We start from the raw sequence: 19,372 nt of genomic DNA, 5'->3' as shown, positions 1-19,372 counted from the left end.
TTTTTTTGGTTTAATCTATTTTTGGAATTATCTGTTCGGAGATGTAATTACACACTTCTGGAGCAGGTGTGTCTTAAATCCAGGTCTCTTGGTCCAGGAGTAGGGAACACTACCACTGAGCCCGCAATAGCACTCTGGGTCTGCTTTATAAAGGGAGTAGATGATGAGCGCCATTTCAGCAGGCTATTGCCTGTTATCAAGGCAATTCATACTGAAGCAGCAGCACAAAGAAATTAGCTAATGATTCCACCGTTCAGATTAGCAGACATTTATGGCACAGCAGAACTTGACATCTCTGGTGCTGTGCTGAAACAAGTCACCTTCCAGCCCAATCACACTTTACAGTTGTCTTTGTGACCTTTTTCCATGTATGGTCCATGATGTCTCGGATCATATCTTTGGCGTCCTGAAGAGAGAGGGTGACCAGCCCCAAGTCGTGGTCCATGTAGGTACCAACAACATAGGTAGAAAGAGGGATAGGAATGTAAGGAAGAATTTCAGGGAGCTAGGGTGGAAGCTGAGAGCTAGAACATACAGAGTTGCTATCTTTGGTTTGTCACCCGTGCCACATTATAGCAAGACAAGGAATAGGGACAGATATCAGCTGAACACATGGCTGCAAGAATGCTGCAGGAGGGAGGGTTTCATGTACTTGGACAATTGGGGCTCATTCTGGGGAAGATGGGACCTGTATAAACAGGACAGCCTTCACTTGAACCAGATGGGTACTAATATCCTGCGTGGGAAATTTGCTGGTGCTATTTGAATAAGTTTAAACGAGCTTAGCAGGGGGATGGGAACACGAGTAGTAGGTGTGGTGCACAGGAGGATGAGAGTAGGGAGGACAGGGACGGAATTTCACGGTCACAGGAATGTACTGGCAGACAGCAAGGGGGTTTGAAGTGTATCTACTTAACACCAGAGGTATCCAAAATAAGCTTGCAGGTAGGTACCTGGGACATCAATGTTGTGGCTATTTTGGAGACATGGATAGAATTGGGTGAGGAATGGATGTTGCAGGTTCCAGGGTTAAGATCTTTCATTAAGAACAGGCAAGGCATTAAAAGAGGGGGGGGGGGGGGGGGGGGGGGGGGTATGGTCTTGTTAGTCAAGGATAATATAACGGTGGCTGAAAGAACTTTTGATGAGGACTCATCTACTGAGGTAGTGTGGACTGAGGTTAGAAACAGGAGAGGAGAGGTCACACCACTTGAAGTGTTTTTATAGGCCTCCGCAGAGTTCCAGGGAGGTGGAAAACAGGATTTGCAAAATTATTCTGGGTAGGAATGAAAGGAACAGAGTGTTCATTATGGGGGACTTTAACATCCCCAACATTGACTGGAAATACTATAACTCTAGTACATCCGATGGATTGGTTTTTGTCCAACGTGCACAGGAGGGTTTCCTGACACAGTGTGTCAAAGGGCCAACAAGAGGGGAGGCCACAATCGATCTGGTGCTTGGTAATGAACCAGGCCAGGTGTTTGGTTTAGTTGTAGGTGAGCACTTCGAATAGAGTGTCCATAATTCAGTTAAATTTAGTTTAGCGATGGAAAGGGATAGGTACATGCCACAAGTCAAGAGTTATCGATGGGGCAAGGGCACGTATAACACAATTAGGCAAGAATTAGGATGTATAGAATGGGGTAGCAAAATGCAGGGGATGCAGGTAATGAAAATATGGAGCTGATTTAAGGAACATACTGTGAGTCCTTGATAGGTATTTCCCTGTCAGGCAGGGAGGAAGTGATAAGGTAAGGGAGTCTTGGTTTACTACAGAAATTGCATCTCTTGTTAAATGGAAGAAGGAGGCTTATATGTTGATGGGACAAGATGGTTCAGATGAGGTGATGGAGACTTACAGATCAACTTGGAAAGATTTAAAGAGCGAGTTAGGAAGAGCAAAGAGAGGACATGAGCAGTCATTAGCAAATAGAATAAAGGAGAATCCTAAAGCTTTCTCTAGGTCTGTGAGGAATAGAAGAATGACTAGGCTAGGAATAGGGCCAGTCAAAGACAGAAGTGGGCAGTTGAGTGTGGACCCTATAGAGATCAGAGAGAAGGCCTATCATTTCTCATCGGTTTTCACTCAGGAAAAGGAGAATATTGTAGAGGAGAAGAATGAGATCCAAGATGTTAGACAAGAAAGGATCGAGGTTCATTACGAAGAGGTGTTTTTTTAATTCTAGAAAGAATGACAGTAGACAGGCCCCTGGGCTGGATGGGATTTATCCGAAGATTCTCTGGGAAGCTAGGGAGGAGATAGCAGAGCCTTTGGCTTTGGTATTTGAGTCATCGTTGTCTACATGTTTAGTACAAGAGGACTGAAGGATTGCAAATGTGCCCTTATTCAAGAATGGCAGTAGAGATGACCAAGGTAATTATAGACCAGTGAGCCTCACTTCTGTTGTACGAAAGGTTTTGTAAAGGATTATAAGAGATAAGATTTATAATCATCTAGCAAGTAACAATTTGATTTTGGGTAGTCAACATGATTTTGTCAAGGGCAGTTCATGTCTCACAAACCTCTTTGAGTTTTTTGAGAAGGTGACCAAGCATGTAGATGTGGGTGCGGTAGTTGACATGGTATATGTGGACTTCAGTAAAACCTTTGACAAGGTTCCATATGATAGGTTATTGGAGAAAATGTAGAGGCATGGGATTGAGGGTGATTTAGCAGTTTGGATGAGAAACTGGCTTTCTGAAAGAAGGCAGCGAGTGGTGGTTGATGGAAAATATTCAGCCTGGAGTCCGGTTACGAGTGGTGTGCCACAAGGATCTGTTTTGGGACCACTGCTGTTTGTCATTTTTATAAATGACTTAGATGCAGGCAATAGGTGGATGGATTAGTAAATTTGCAGATGACACTAAAGTCGGTGGAATAGTGGACAGTTTGGAAGAATGTTACAAGTTGCGGGGGATTTAGATAAACTGCAGAATTGGACCGACAGGTGGCAAATTGAGTTCAATGCAACTAAATGTGAGGTGGTGCACGTAGGGAAGAATAACAGGAAGTCAGAGTACTGGGTCAATGGAAAGATTCTTGGTAGTGTGGATGTGCAGAGGTATCTTGGAGTCTGTGTACACAGATCCCTGAAAGTTGCCACCCAGGTTGATAGTGCTGTTAAGAAGGCATACGGTGTGTTAGGTTTCATTGGTAAAGGGATTGAGTTCCAGAGCCGCAATATCATGCTGGAACTATACAAAATGCTAGTGCGGCTGCACTTGGAATATTGTGTGCAGTTCTGGTTGCTGTATTTTGGGAAGGATGTGGAAACATTGGAAAAGGTGCAGAGGAGATTTACCAGGATGTTGCCTGGTCTGGAGGGAAGGTCTTATGAGGAAAGGCTGAGAGACTTGGGTCTGTTCTCATTGGAAAGAAGGATAATAGGGGATTTGATAGAGACATACAAGATGATCAGAGGATTAGATAGGGTACACAGTGAAAATCTTTTTTCTAGGATGATGTCATCAGCTTGTATGAGGGGGCATAACTACAAATTGAGGCGTGATAGATTTAAGACAGATGTCTGAGGCAGAGAGTGGTAAGGGCGTGGAATGCCCTACCTGCCAATGTAGTTAACTCAGCCACATTAAGGAGATTTAAACGATCCTTGGATAAGCCACATGGATGATGATGGCATAGTGTAATGGGACGAACTGACAATAGTTGGTGCAACACTGAGGGCCTAAGGGCCTGTTCTGCGCTGTGCTGTTCTATGTTCTATACACCCAAGTGCTATTTAAATGTTATGGTTTTGGAACCAAGAGTTTTGGAAAAGATCAAACAGAGTATTGCCAGAACTTCAGGGTTCGAGTTATAAGGAGAGGCTGGATAGTTTGGGACTGCTTTCACTGGAGCGAATGAAGTTCATGAATGGTGTGGATGAGATGAATATTGTTATCAAGTGGAGGTTGACCTGCCTCCCTCTGAAAACTAAAACCAAATCACCAAAAGATGATCGTCTCATCTTGTAATCTGTTAAAAGGAGTGTGAGAAGGGGTGCAAGCCTTTTTCTTTTCAGGAACTTTTAGTTGTTCAATAAAAAATAATTCCCTGACACTAACTTTTAAAAAATCATAACTATTTATTTACCTAACGCTTAAAGTGAACAAATTAACTAAATTATTAACAATCTGAATAAATGCCTTCGAACTACCAATTTTTCCGAATACAACAAGATTCTTATGGTACGTTATTCCTATAAATATAAGTCCCGTATTATACAACAACAAATAGCATTCAGTCTTTCGAATTTATAGCCAGGTTATACCTTCCAGAAACTTCTATGTCTTCTTCCATTCACAGCACCCTTCTGCAGGAACACCTCCTCTGATTCTTCTATCAGGACCACTTTTTCCATTATTTCTTCATTATTGGTATCTTGAATATTTAGATGGTTCTTTCTCTAATACATAGATATCTGTGAAAGCTGCTATCTCTTAGCAGATGGCACTTTGCTATGGGGCTTCTATCCAGTTGGCACCTTCTTAATATCCATGCGGACATAACAATATTTCTGTTATAGGATTCATTCAATGTTGTCAAAACCACGAGATTTAAATTGAGCAACTTTGTGGTAGCAAAGGGCCTGGTTCAATTGAAGGGCTAAAATTCAAAACTGTTGTCTTGGCCTTTCAATTATGTGTTTCAATTCAGAGAAAACAACCTGTTGGACTATAACCTGGTACACCCTAGTCCAAACACTGGCATCTCCAAATCAATTCATATACTTTTTCTACTGCTAAACCATCAAGCTGCTGTGCACAGACATTTTCTTTAAATGTGCAAACATAGGGAAAAACACCATATTTTAAAGGGACCAAGCAATGCTTTCTCCATTTTATACTTCTCCAGTTTTTCAAATACCAATTTTTAATGTATAATCTCCCAATCTACAATTACTCTATCCAATTTTTCAACAAGAGTAAAGGGTGGAGGAGGTCAAAACTGGCAGTATAAAACTGGGGGAACGTAGTTTTAAGCTGAGAGGAGAAAGTTTTAAATAGGCCATGGGGACATTTTTTCTTTCTGGATTAGTGGTGCTGGAAGAGCACAGCAGTTCAGGCAGCATCCAAGGAGCAGCGAAATTGACGTTTCGGGCAAAAAAAGGGCTGCTTGAACTGCTGTGCTCTTCCAGCACCACTAATCCAGAATCTGGTTTCCAGCATCTGCAGTCATTGTTTTTACCTCGACATTTTTTCTTTGCATAAGCGTGGTTTGTATGTGGAATGAACGAGTGGAAGAATATGTGATGCAGCTGTCACTTCAAAATCACTATTTTGTCCAGTGATTTTATTTTTACAGAAGAGTTAGCAAGACAGAGTTGCTGAAGCGGCTATGGAGCCAGCCGAAATCAACAGATTATTATTTATTTCATTTTTTAAAGCAGTTTTAACAACGGAAAAAGAGTGACCAGTTCTCTCAGATCAGGTTCTGTTTTTTTAGCTGCATCGTTGCAAAGTGTTTGGATCTCAGAATGGTTGCAAAATTCAGTAAATGATTCCTAACTGTGATATTCCCTGAAATCTCTCTCGATGTTGAACTCCATGCAACAATCTATGTCTGAATTCACCATTTGCCAAGGGACGTGTTTATAGAATACTACTATATTCAAACTGGGAATTAGCTATGGTTACTGTATCTATTATTTGGTTAAGTTTTTATAATAGCATTTCTTTTGTTTGTGTTTGAATTATTGCATTTAAATAAATTGTGTTTTGCTTAACGTTGAGTGGATTGACAACTTGCATCACATCTGGAACACACACTTCACATCTACCTCTAAAATCAGAAAACAAAGTGAGGCACAGTGGCTCAGTGGATCGGACGATTGCTTCACAGCACTAGAGATCTGGGTTCAATTCCAGCCTCAGACCTCAGTCTGTGTGGAGTTTACACATTCTCCCTGTGTCTATGTAGGTTTCCACCAGGTTCACCAGCTTTCTTCCACAATCCAAAGATGTGCCGTTTAGGTAAATTGGCCATACTAAATTGTCCACAGTGTTCAGGGATTGGTGCATTAGTCAGGGGGTAAATGTAAGGGAACAGGTCTTGGTGAATTACTCTATGGAGGGTAGGTGTGGACTTGTTGGGATGAAGGGCCTGTTTCCACACTGTATGCATTCTAAAATGTACTGGGCTACATTCTTAAAGTATTTTGAGGGTGTCTGATCTGGCCCACAATGAACTGGGGGCTCATCCGAAATATAGGTCTATTATTCCAGTTTGGGTTTATGGTGGTTGGATCCAATGGTGGCGAGTGGTAGGTGTAAGCATTTTTTGTTTCAATTGCAGATTTCAATTGGTTTAAACGGGGCATGTGTTATGTAGTTATACCTCTTTCAATCATTGACAGTATTCTGGTGGTGGAAAAAGTAACTTTGGGAGTTTTACAAAAAGTGAGCAAGGCAAAGCTGTTGGAATTGACAGACAAGCTTGGAGTAGCCTTCATCTGTGAGAATAGGGGAGGTAATTGCAGCAAAACTCAACATTTAATTTTTCCAGAAGTGTCAACAGAATCTTTGGAAATGGGGAGAATCCAATTGCAGATGAAGCAGCTTGAACATGAAAAGGAACTGGAACAGTTTGAATTATGATTAAAAGTAGGAGAAAATGAAAAAGAAACAATTGCCCTGTTAGAACAAAAAGAAAAAAAAAGTTCTTTAAGTATATTAAAGGAAAACAAAAGAATAACCAGAGAGAAATTGGAACCTCTCAAGGACCAAAGTGGTGATGTGTGTTTAGAACCACGGGAGATGGGTAAAGTCCTCAATGAATATTTCTTCTCTGTATTTACCGTGGGAAAAAAGACATGAAGACTTGGGAACTTGGGCAAGTTAGTGATCATATCTTGGGGACAGTCAATATCACATTAGAGGAGATATTGAATGTATTAGAATATATGAAGGTGGATAAATGTCCTGGTCATGACCAGATGTATCTTAGAACACTGCAAGAGATGAGAGAAGAAATTGTGGGGGCTGTGGCTGATATTTTTGCATCATTGTTAGCCATGGGTGAGATCCTGGAAGACAGGAGTTTAGCTAATGTTGAGCCCTTATTCAAGAAGGACTGAAAAAACAAACCTGGAAACTATAGACCAGTAAGGCTAACACCTGTGATAGATATGTTACTTGACAAGATTATGAGAGATATGGCATACATGCATTTGGAAAGACAGAGCTTGAATATGAATAATCAGCGTGGTTTTGTGTTTGGGAGATAATGCCTCACAGATTTGATAGAATTCTTTGATGAAGTGGCCAGGAAGGTTGATTAGGGTGGGCGGGTAATAGTGGAATGATGCTTGTTAAACTGGAGGCCTGTGACTCAGGGGTCAGCGATGATCCTATTGCTGTTTGTTATCTATACCAATGATTTGGATGAGAATGCAAAAGGCATGATTTGTAAGATTGCAGATGACACAAAAATAGGAGGTATCATACACATTGAAGAAGGTTTAACAGAAATTGCAACAGGACCTTGATCAGCTGAGGAAGCGGGGTGAGAAACGACAAATGGAATTTAATATAAATAAGTATCAGGTCTTGCATTTTGGAAAGTTTTTTGGCAGAATAACGCAATTGGCATACTGGCCTTCGTCATTCAGGGCATTGAGTATTGAAGTTGGGAAGTTATGATGCAGTCACACAGGAAGTTGGTGAGGCCATACTTGGAGTATTGTGTTCAGTTTTAGTCACATTGCTATGTGGATGATGTTATTAAACAGGAAAAAGTTCAGAAGAAATTTCCAACGATGTTGCTTGGACTCAATGGTCTGCAATTGTAGGGAGAAATTAGACGAGCTGAGTCTTTCTTCTTTTGAATGTAGGAGAATGTGGTATAATCTTATTGAAGTGTGAAATCATGAAAAACATGGATAGTGTGAATGCACTCAGTCTTTTGTTTTCTAGGGTTGAGAAATCAAGGACCAGAGGGCACCAGTTTAAGGTTAATGGGGAAAGAATGAATAAGAACCTGAGGGGAAACATTTTTATGCAGAGAATCGTGCACATATGGAAAGAGCTGCCAGCAGAAGTGGTTGATGCAGGTATACTAACAATATTTAAAAGGGATATGGACAAATACATGCATAGGAGTGGTTTTGAAGGGTTTGGGTCAAGTGAAGGGAAATAGTGTTAGCGTGGACAGACATTTTGGTCAGTATGGACCAGTTTGGGCCAATGGTTCTGTCTGCATGGTGTAGTAATCTTTCACTCTAAAAGGAAAGAATAACTCTGTCAGAACAAAAGAGAAGACCCTTGCAGAAGAAAGAGAGAAAGAGCAAGAAGAAAACCTGAAAGAGAGAAAGTTTGAACTTCAGAAGTTGGTAATTAGACAGGAAAGTTGATGGATGTGAAGGTACAAGGTAATGTTAGTGAGGAGGATAGTGATGATGAGCAAACCCATTGTAGCTAGTCAGGATCGGTTTAAATGAAAGGCTTATGCCTGAAACATTAATTCTCCTGTTCGTTGGATGCTGTTCTTTTCCAGCACTGCACTCTTGAATGTGTTTAAATATGCCCAAGTATTGCCCAAATTTGATGGGAAGGATGCAGAAACCTCTTTCATTTTAATTAAGAAAGGGGCTAAACAAATGAAGTAGCAGGTGACCATCTGTGGCTATGATGATCCAAACAATGTTGATGGAAAGAGCTCGTGAGTAATTAGCATCACTATCTGAGAAGGCATCTGGGGTAAATCAGGAGGTGAAGAAAGCCACCTTAAGTGCATGTGAGCTTGTGTGAGAAGCCTACAGACAACATTTCAGGAATCTAAGGAGGGACCCTGGTCAGACATACATTCAGTTTGAAATAATCAAGTAATTTTGATTGGTTGAAAAAGGCATTAAAAATAGATCCAACAATCGTCTTGGAAGAGACGATTATTTTGGATGATGCCAAAAATTCACTTTCTGAAATAATGAGAAGTCAGGTGGAACAGCAGAGAGTTAAACAGCAAGATTAGCAACTGAAATGCCTGAGGATTATGAGTTGGTTCATAGATGAATTTTGGCTTCTCGCATCAATTTCAATCTGTGAGTAATAGAAATTAGGGAAAAGAGAAATCCTCAGGGAAAAGTAGATCTCATTTAAGATAGGAAAGACAGCTTACCACAAACTAAAAAAGGAAACCCATGCACACAAAGAGAAATTAAAAGGCTGAGGTGTTTTCAGTGCAATAAAGTAAGCCATAGAAAGTTGCAGTGGTTTAGAAAAAGCACTGGGAAGATGGATGTAGGAAAACATGATAAGCCAGTGACTTTTGTGGAACCAGTAAAGGACTACACAGTCGTGGCAAAAGAGCTGCACCAGAATGTACTACCTAGTCAAAGGTTAGTTGAGAAAAAAGTGCCAGATCTTCTTAATACATTTGCTTGTGAGGGTAAGGTTTATTTACAGATGCCAAAAGGAGGTGGTAAAGAAAGTACTGTTTTAAGAGATAAGGGATCATGGCAAACTAATTGTTGAGGGATGAGGAGATATGCCATTCAGAAGGACTATTGCAAAAAAATGGTGTTCCTATGTGGAATTCCTAGTGAGATGAAAAGTGCTCCATTATATAAAGTGAAGTTGGAGTGCTTGGTGAAAAGTGGAGAACTGGCGTCAGAAGTACAGTTTGTTTTTGGTGATGATACAGTTGGGTCACAGACAAGAATGATGACTACTGTTTTTGAAAATCCACTAGAAAATTAGGTATCTGAGGTATTACAGGAAATATATCCTAGGATTTTTCCTGACTATGTGATAACAAGGTCACAACATGGCAAAGGCAGTCAGCATGGCTTTGTGAGGGGCAGGTCATGCCTCACAAATCTTATTGAGTTCTTTGAGGAGGTATCAAAACAGGTTGATGAAGGTCGAGCAGTGGATGTGGTCTATATGGACTCCAGCAAGGCATTTGATAAGGTTCTCCATGGTAGGCTCATTCATAAAGTCAGGAAGTATGGGACACAGAGAGATTTGGCTATCTGGATTCAGAAATGGTTGGCTGACAGAAGGCAGAGAGTGGTTGTAGATGGAAAGTATTCTGCCTGGAAATCAGTGTTGAGTGGGGTCCTGCAGGGCTCTGTTCTTGGGCCTCTGCTCTTTGTCGTTTTTATAAATGACTTGGATGAGGAGGTTGAGGGGTGGTTTAGTAAATTTGCAGAAGACACAAAGGTTGGAGGTGTCGTTGATAGTATAGAGGGCTACTGCAGGCTGCAACAGGACATAGACAGGATGCAGAACTGGGCTGAGAAATGGCAGATGGAGTTCAACCTGGTTAAATATGAAGTGATGCATTTTGGAAGGTTGAACTCGAACACTGAATTAGGAGAAAAGACAGGATTCTTGGCAGTGTGGAGGAACAGGGGGATGTGGGTGTGCAAGTACATGATCCCTCAAAGTTGCCACCCAAGTGGATAGGGTTGTTAAGAAAGCATATGGTGTTTTGGCTTTCAAAAATGGGGGGTATTGAGTTTAAGAGCTGCCATGTTTTGCTGCAAGTCCCTGGTGAGATCACACTTGGAATATTGTGTCCAGTTCTGGTCGCCCTACTATAGAAAAGATACAGAGGCTTTGGAGAGGGTGCAAATAAGATTTACCAGGGTGCTGCCTGGACTGGAGGGCTTGCCTTATGAAGAAAAGTTGAATAAGCTTGGACTTTTCTCTCTGGAGAGAAGAAGGAAGAGAGGAGACCTGATCGAGGTATACAAAATCATGAGTGGAATAGATAGAGTGAATAGCCAGAGACTTTTCACCAGGGCAGGATTGACTGGTACGAGGAGTCATAGTTTGAATATATCAGGAGGAAGGTATAAAGGAGACGTCAGAGATAGGTTCTTTCTGCAGAGAGTTGTGAATGCATTGCCAGCTGTGGTGGGTTTTTTTTAGATTAGATTAGATTACTTAGATTACTTACAGTGTGGAAACAGGCCCTTCGGCCCAACAAGTCCACACCGACCCGCCGAAGCGAAACCCACCCATACCCCTACATTTACCCCTTACCTAACACTACGGGCAATTTAGTATGGCCAATTCACCTGACCCTGCACATCTTTGGATGGTGGGAGGAAACCGGAGCACCCGGAGGAAACCCACGCAGACACGGGGAGAACGTGCAAACGCCACACAGTCAGTCGCCTGAGGTGGGAATTGAACCCGGGTCTCTGGCGCTGTGAGGCAACAGTGCTAACCACTGTGCCACCGTGCCGCCCACTGGTGGAAGCAGAGTGATTGGGGACATTTAAGCGACTGCTGGACATGCACATGGATAGCAGTGAGTTGAGGGGTGCATAGATTAAGTTGCTATATTTTACATTAGGATTAAACCTTGGCACAACATCATGGGCCAAATGGCCTCTTCTGTGCTGCACTGTTCTATGTTCTCACACAGGTTGAAGCAGGAGGAGAAACCAAATGGTAGAGATAAGGGAGTTGAAGTAGAATTATCAGAGACCATGTTTGACTGCATAGCTAAGACAAAACAAGAACAGATTGAGGGCAAACTGGATATTTTTAGTGCAGAGAAATTAACTCAGTTACAACAGAAAGATGCTTAACTAAAGCAATTATATCTAAAATCACACACAGAAGAACCTGAGTGCATTCTTGAATGTTACTATCTTTAAAAAAATGACTTGATAAGGAAATGGAGACTATCATACATTCAGGTAGGTGAGAAATGGGCAGAAGTTCATTGAGTTGTATTATCAGTGGGTTATACAAATGGGTTGAAGTTCATCAAGTTGTACTACCAGTGGGTTATAGAAAAGAGGTGTTACAGGAAGCACATGAATTACCAATTGGTCATTTAGGGAGAAGAAAATCTCAAACCAAAATACAAAATTATTTTTTACTGCCCTGGACTACTAAAGGATGTCGTGGAATTTTGCCAGTCGTGTCACATCTGTCAGGTAATTGGAAAACCGCAGGCAATGATAAAACTAGCACCCTTACAACTCACTCTGCATTTGATGAACCTTTTACAATTGATTGCATCGTACCCCCACCTAAAACAAAAAGTAGGAATCAGTATTTGTTGACAATAATGGATGCATCCATGAGATTTCTAAAGACCATTCTATTGAGCAATATCACAGCAAAAGGGATTATGGAAGAGTTACACAGATTTTTCACAAGATATGTACTACCCACAGAGATACAGTTAGATAAAGGGTCAACTTTTATGGCAAAAGTATTTAGTGAAGTTATTTATCACTTAGGAATAAAACACTTTCAATCCACTGTGTACCATCCAGAATCGCAGGGAGCATTAGAAAATTGGCATCAAATTTCAAAGACCATGTTGAGGGCTGATAGTCAAAACAATCTAACCAATTGAGATAAAGGAATTCTGATTGTACTATTTGCAATTAGCAATGCACTAAATGAATTTGAATTAGCTCATTTGAATTAGTTTTGGGCATGAGGTAAGATCACCACTAAAATTAATTGAGGAGAAATTGGTTAGTCAGAGTTCAAAGATCATATATTTGGACTATTTTTCAAACCTGAGGGAACAATTAAATAGAGCAGGAGAGTTGGTTAGACAGCATTTAAAAGCAGCACAGCATATGATGAAACAGGCAGCAGACAAGAAATTAGAAATTCACAATTTTGGTAATAGAACATAGACAGTGCAGCGCAGTACAGGTCCATTTGCCCACGATGTTGTGCCGAGCATTTATCTTAATGTAAGATCAATCTAACTGACACAACCCTCAATTTACTGCCATCCATACGCTTGACCAGCAGTTGCTTAAATGTTCCTGACTCTACTACTACCATGCACACACCAGTCTCTGCTTAAAGGCCCTACCTGTGACGTTGTCCTTATACCTTCCTCCAAACATGTTTAAATTATAACCCCTTGTTACAGCCATTTCTGTCATAGGGAAAAGTCTCTGGCTATCTACTCAATCTATGTCTCTCATTACTTTGTACACCTCTCAAGTCACATCGCTTCCTTCTCCTGTCGAGAGTGAAAATCCTTAGCTCACTCAACCTCTCTTCATAAGACAAGCCCTGCAATCCACGCAGCATCCTGGTAAATCTCCTCTGCACACTCTCAAAATGTTAGTATGACTTCCAGTGATAGGTAAACCTTTAAAAGCCAAGGTTAGTGGACAGTATCAAATAAAATGGAGATCGAGTGAGGTGAATTATTTGAAATGAATTCCAGATAGAAAGAAATCTCACAGCGTTTCATGGGAATATGCTCAAAAGGTAAATTGAATGGAAGGAAACCAAAGCAAGAATGGTTTACTGGCTACAGAGTGAAGAACCAAATTCAGCGGACTCTGAATTGGACATTCCTCAAATTATATTGGACAATGTGGAAGTTCCTAAAAATTGGGATAAATTATTTAGCTACCTTCCAGAGGAAACTCAAAATGACCAAGAGAGTTGTTACTATTGCATTGTGAGATGTGCAAATTATTTAGCAAGTTCTGAAGTAATGACGCATGATGTAGGTTTGTAAATGATGTTCCAGTTCAGCAACATCCTTATAGACAAAACCCTCCAAATTGGGCACAGGTTCAAAAAGAGATTGAACACATGCTCCAAGACGATATAATTGAAGTGAATTGCAGTGACTGGATCTCACCCATAGCAATGGTGCCAAAACTGGACGTTACCCAATGGTTGTGTGTGGACTATCAAAACATAATTGCAGTTACAAAGTCTGAATCATATCCTATTCCACATTTGGAAAACTGTATTGAGGAGGTGGGACAAGTAACATACCTTTCTCAGTTGGATTTACTCAGAGGAGAAAGTGAGGACTGTAAATGTTAGAGATCAGAGTTGAAACATGGCACTGGAAAAGCACAGCATGTCAGGTAGCATGAGAGAAGCAGAACAGTCAACATTTCGGGCATAAGCCCTTCATCAGGATTGAGATGCTGCCTAATCTGCTGTTCTTTTCCAATGCCACATTTTTTGACTCTTACTCAGGGGAAACTGGCAAGTACCTTTATCTGAAACAGCAAAGACAATTTCAGCTTTCATGACAACGAATGGACTATACCAACTTAGAGTCATGCCAATTGATATAAAAAGTGCCTCAACCACATTTCAAAGACTAACCAATGAAGTTATTTCTGGATGACCCAGTTGTGGGGCATACATCGACAACCTGGTGATTTTTAGTCACAAACGGAAGGAAAACTGGCAGCACTTATCAAAATTATTCAATTGCCTTTGGGAGGCAGGCTTGGTGATAATCCTGGCTAAGGGTGAATTTTCAAAAGCCCAAGTCACAGTCCTGGGCCACATTATCAGACATGTACAGATGACCCTCAAAATATGAAAACAAAGGTTACTGGGGAGTTTCCCATACATTCAACACAGAGACGGTGAGGACAGCAGATGCTGGAGATCAAAGTCAAAAAGTGTGGTGCTGGAAAAGCAAAGCAGGTCAGACAGCATCTGAGGAGCAGCAGAATCAACATTTCAGCCATACCCCCTCCATCAGGAGTATGGAGGAGAGGGGTGGCGGTGGAGGGGGGGTGGGGGGGGGGGGAAGAGGGAAGGAGTGAGACATAAATAGGAGGTTGAAGGTGGGGTGAGACAGCCGAGAAGTGAGAGGTAAATGAAGGTGGGGGGAGGGGGGATCTTCCCTTCCCCAACCTCATCCCAGATTGAACTCTCCAACTCAGCACCACCTTCTTGAACTGTCCATCTTCCTTCCCACCTATCCTCACCACCCTCTCCTCCGATTAATCACCATCACCCCCCACCTGCATCTATCTATTGCCTTCCCAACTACCTCACTCCAACCCTCCTATTTACCTCTTAGCCCCTTTCTCTCCACTCATCATTCCTAAAAAAAGTCTTATGCCCGAAACATCGATTGTCCTGCTCCTCGGACAGTGCCTGATCTGCTGTGCTTTTTCAGCGCCATATTTTTCCAATCAACAAAGCAAACAGTTCTATCATTTCTGGGATTGAGTGGGCATTGTTAGACATTCATACCTGATTTTAGTAGGGTGGTTGGTCCATTGAATACTTTTTGAAGTGCAGAAAATTTCAGTTGATGACAGACTGTCAGAATGCATTTGACAGTCTGAATGCCATGTTAACCAATGTCCCAGTGTTAGCTACACCTAACAATGCAAAGCCATTCAGGGTGGCTACTTATCTGAGTAATGTGGGTACAGTGCTGTACTGTTACAAGAAGATTGGAAAGGCAAAGACTGATTCGGGATAGTCAACATGACTTTGTGCGTGGAAAATCAGGTCTCACAAACTTGATTGAGTTTTTTGAAGATGTAACAAAGAGGATTGATGAGGGCAGAGCAGTAGATGTGATCTATATGGACTTCAGTAAGGCATTCGACAAGATTCCCCATGGGAGGCTGGTTAGCAAGACTTGATCTCATGGAATACAGGGAGAACTAGGCATTTGGATACAGAACTGGCTCAAAAGGTTGAAGACAGAGGGTGATGGTGGAGTGTTGTGTTTCAGACTGGAGGCTTGTGACCAGTGGAGTTCCGCAAGGATTGGTGCTGGGTCCACTACTTTTCGTGATTTATACAAGTGATTGGGATGAGAGCATAAAAGGTGTAGTTAGAAAGTTTGCAGATGACACCAAACTTGAAGGTCCAGTGGACAGTGAAGGAGGTTACTTCAGATTAGATTAGATTAGATTACATTACAGTGTGGAAACAGGCCCTTCGGCCCAACAAGTCCACACCGACCCGCCGAAGCGAAACCCACCCATACCCCTACATTTACCCCTTACCTAACACTACGGGCAATTTAGCATGGCCAATTCACCTGACCTGAACATCTTTGGACTGTGGGAGGAAACTGGAGCACCCGGAGGAAACCCACGCAGACACGGGGAGAACATGCAAACTCCACACAGTCAGTCGCCTGAGGCGGGAATTGAACCCTGGTCTCTGGCGATGTGAGGCAGCAGTGCTAACCACTGAGCCACCGTGCCGCCAAAGGGATCTTGATCAGATGGGCCAATGGGCTGAGGAGTGGCAGAGGGAGTTCAATTTAGATAACTGCAAGTTTCTGCATTTTGGGAACACACATCTTAGCGGGACTTCTTCACTTAATGGTAAGGTTCTAGGGAGTGTTGCTGAACAAAGAGACTTTGGAGTACAGGTTCATAGCTCCTCGAAAGTAGAGTCACAGGTAAGTACGATAGTGAAGACGACATTTGGTATGCTTTCTTTTATTGGTCAGAGTATTGGGTACAGGTGTTGGGAGTTCACGTTGTAGGACGTTGGTTAGGCCACCTTTGGAATACCATGTGCAATTCTGGTCTCCTTCCTACTGGAAGGATGCTGCAAAACTTGAAAGGGTTCAGAAAAGATTTGCGAGGATGTTGCTAGGGTTGGAGGATTTGAGCTAAAGGGAGAGGTTGAATAGGCTGGGCTGTTTTCCCTGGAGCGTCGGAGACTGTGGGATGACCTTATAGAGATTTATAAAATCATGACAGGCATGGATAGGATAAATAGACAAAGTCTTTTCCCTCGGATATGGGAGTCCAAAACTAAAGGGTATAGGTTTAGAGTGAGAGGGAAAAGATACATAAAAGGGACCTAAGGGGCAACATTTTCACAGAGGATGGTACATGTATGGAATAATCTGCCAGAGGAAGTGGTGGAGGCTAGTACAATTACAACATTCAAAAGGCATCTGGATGGGTATACGAATAGGAGGAATATGGGCCAGGTACTTGCTGGTCGGACGAGATTGGGTTGGGATATCTGGTTGGTATGGATGAGTTGGACTGAAACATGCCTTGGTTGAGGAGACCCTGAGCTGGATGTTGGCGTTACAATATTTCAACATTGATATTGCCAGTAACGTGTTGGAGAAAACTGTATATACTGATCATAACCCAATAAAGTTTTCAAAGAAATTGTAGGACAAAAATTCCAGATTGCTTAGATGGAGCTTATTATTGCCGTCATTCAATTTGAAAATGATACAAGTGGGACAATGAGAAAACACAATTGCCGACACATTGTCGCAACTTGGATTAAGACAGACAAAAGGCTTTTCGTGACAGGAATGAACAGACTGCAACAGAACGTAATGAATGCTTGCAAGCATAGAGTCAATGTAACATATATGTATTGCAGTGCACTAACAGAATAAGACAAAGGGTTTTAAAATGAAGCCATCTTTGCATTTTGATGGTTCTTTTTTTAAAAGAGAGAGGAGGTGTGATGATGTGGTGACTTTAAAAAAGTTTTGACCTGGGCTTTTTTTTTGAAGAGAGGTTGTAAAGGCAGAAGCGTTGAAATGGCGCCAGGGGCCAGCCTAGGTCAATAGGTTAAGAGCCTTTAGGTTTTTTTTTAAAAAAGTGTTTGGAACAATGGAAGGGGAGCGGCCAATTCTCCCAGACCAGGCTTTCTACCTTTTTTTTAAGCTGTAGTAGTTGCAAGTTGTTTGAAAGGCTTACAGGCTTCAGTAAATGATTAATAACTGACTTTTTCTGAAAGCTCTCTGGATGATGAACGACATGAAATAATGCGTCTGAATTTACATTTTTCCAAGGGGTGTGTTTACTATATTGTTAGTATATAGGAACAGTTAATTCCTAAGAGGTACTGTATCTATTTTTCAGTTAAGAGCTCCAATAGTTGTTAATCTAAATTCCTCTTTCTTTTGTATTTTAACTATAGTACTTAAATAAATAATGTTTTGTTTACCATTGAGTGGTTTGGCCTGTTGCATCACAACTGGAACACCTACTTCACATCTACCTTTAAAGTAAGAAAAGGTTAAGATCTAAGCTATCTTCTGAAAGAATTTTGAGGGTGTCTGGTCTGGTCCATAACATATGGGTAGATAGAACAGTTACAAGTATTCAAGTACTGATCCAAATCACAAAAGGCTTTGTAGTAATATGGGCCAAATGCAGAAAAGTGGGAATAATCTGGAAAATTTGGTTTGTCATGGAACACTTGGACCGTTGGGTTTGTTTCCTTGCTGTTTGATTCCATGCTGGCTTCAGCACACTTCCAGGAAATGAGCCCCTCTGGTAATGCGCCAACTCCTGGGTGGCAATAATTCCCTTCATATCCCCAGTAAACCTACATCGCTCGTAAAGGAGCTCTCAACCAAGGGGAAAAGGACTTTCCTATTAACTATATCTCAACCTCCCTTGGTTTTGTATAATGCATACAATCCGCTCAGCTTTCTGTGAGAGAGCAGGCTTAACTTATCAGAGACCTAATGTTATTCGGTTTGGGCAATGTCCTACTAAATCTTCTCTGGTTTCAGGGATTCCAGAACTAGAGGGCATAGGTTTAGGGTGAGAGGGAAAAGATATAAAAGGGACCTAAGGGGCAACTTTTTCACGCAGAGGGTGGTACATGTATGGAATGAGCTGCCAGAGGAAGTGATGGAGGAAGTGTTGTAAGTACAATTACAACACTTAAAAGGCATTTGAATGGGTATATGAATAGGAAGGGTTTGAAGGGATATGAGCCGGGTGCTGGCAGGTGGGACTAGATTGGGTTGGGATATCTGGTCGGCATGGATGGGTTGGAATGAAGGGTTTGTTCCATACTATACATCTCTATGACTCTATGATCTGAAGTTCTAATTTCTTCCCACTAGCAACCAGAGGTACATCATGCTCTGAATAGTGTGAGAAAATAATAGATACCTTGAACACTGATGTATAAAATCCTCAAACTCTCTTCCTTACATCACTGTTGGTGTACCTATTTCATACCGACTGCAGCAATGAGACAGAGCACCACCACTTTCTGAAGGAAAGTTAGCAATTGGCAATAAATGTTAGCCTAACTGGCAATAGCCATACCCCATGAATTTAACATAACAATAAACAACTATAAGCACTGAAATGATCACTCAACCACTCAACTTTGCTCCATCATGCCTGATCTGTTTAGGTTTTGAATTTCCCACTGCCGTCTATTCACCTTTGATTTTCCTGCCAATCGCAAATCAATCTTCAATGGTCTTAAAAATATTCAATGATGCTGTTTTCAGTGTGTTCAGGCAGAGAATTCTAAGTAAAATTACCCTCTGAAAGGAAACAAGAATTCTACTATGTCTCCTGACAGGATGACCCCGAAATTTAGAACAATGCCCCTCATCTCTGGACTGATCCATAAAAGAAATCACCTTTTCTCATCAGCCTTGTTGAGGCCACTCAAGGGTTTTACAAACATCAATTGAATCAGTATTGCTTTCTAAAACTACATTTGAAAAAAACCCAGTCTGCCCGAACAATCTTCAAGAGACAATCCAGTCTAGGTGCAAATTTGTAAACAGTTTGGATCTGCCTCCAGTGTACTTCTGTCTTTGTTTAAATTGTGGGCTTTTTTTTTGGGGAGGGGGGCGAAGAGACAAATCTCCTGTCCTCCTGTTGCTGGCCACTTT

This window comes from Chiloscyllium plagiosum, unplaced genomic scaffold (genome assembly GCF_037043375.1).
Source record: "Chiloscyllium plagiosum isolate Xiang-an unplaced genomic scaffold, Cpla_swu_hap1 HiC_scaffold_38, whole genome shotgun sequence".
NCBI lineage: Eukaryota > Metazoa > Chordata > Chondrichthyes > Orectolobiformes > Hemiscylliidae > Chiloscyllium > Chiloscyllium plagiosum.
This window is presented reverse-complemented; position numbering follows the sequence as displayed.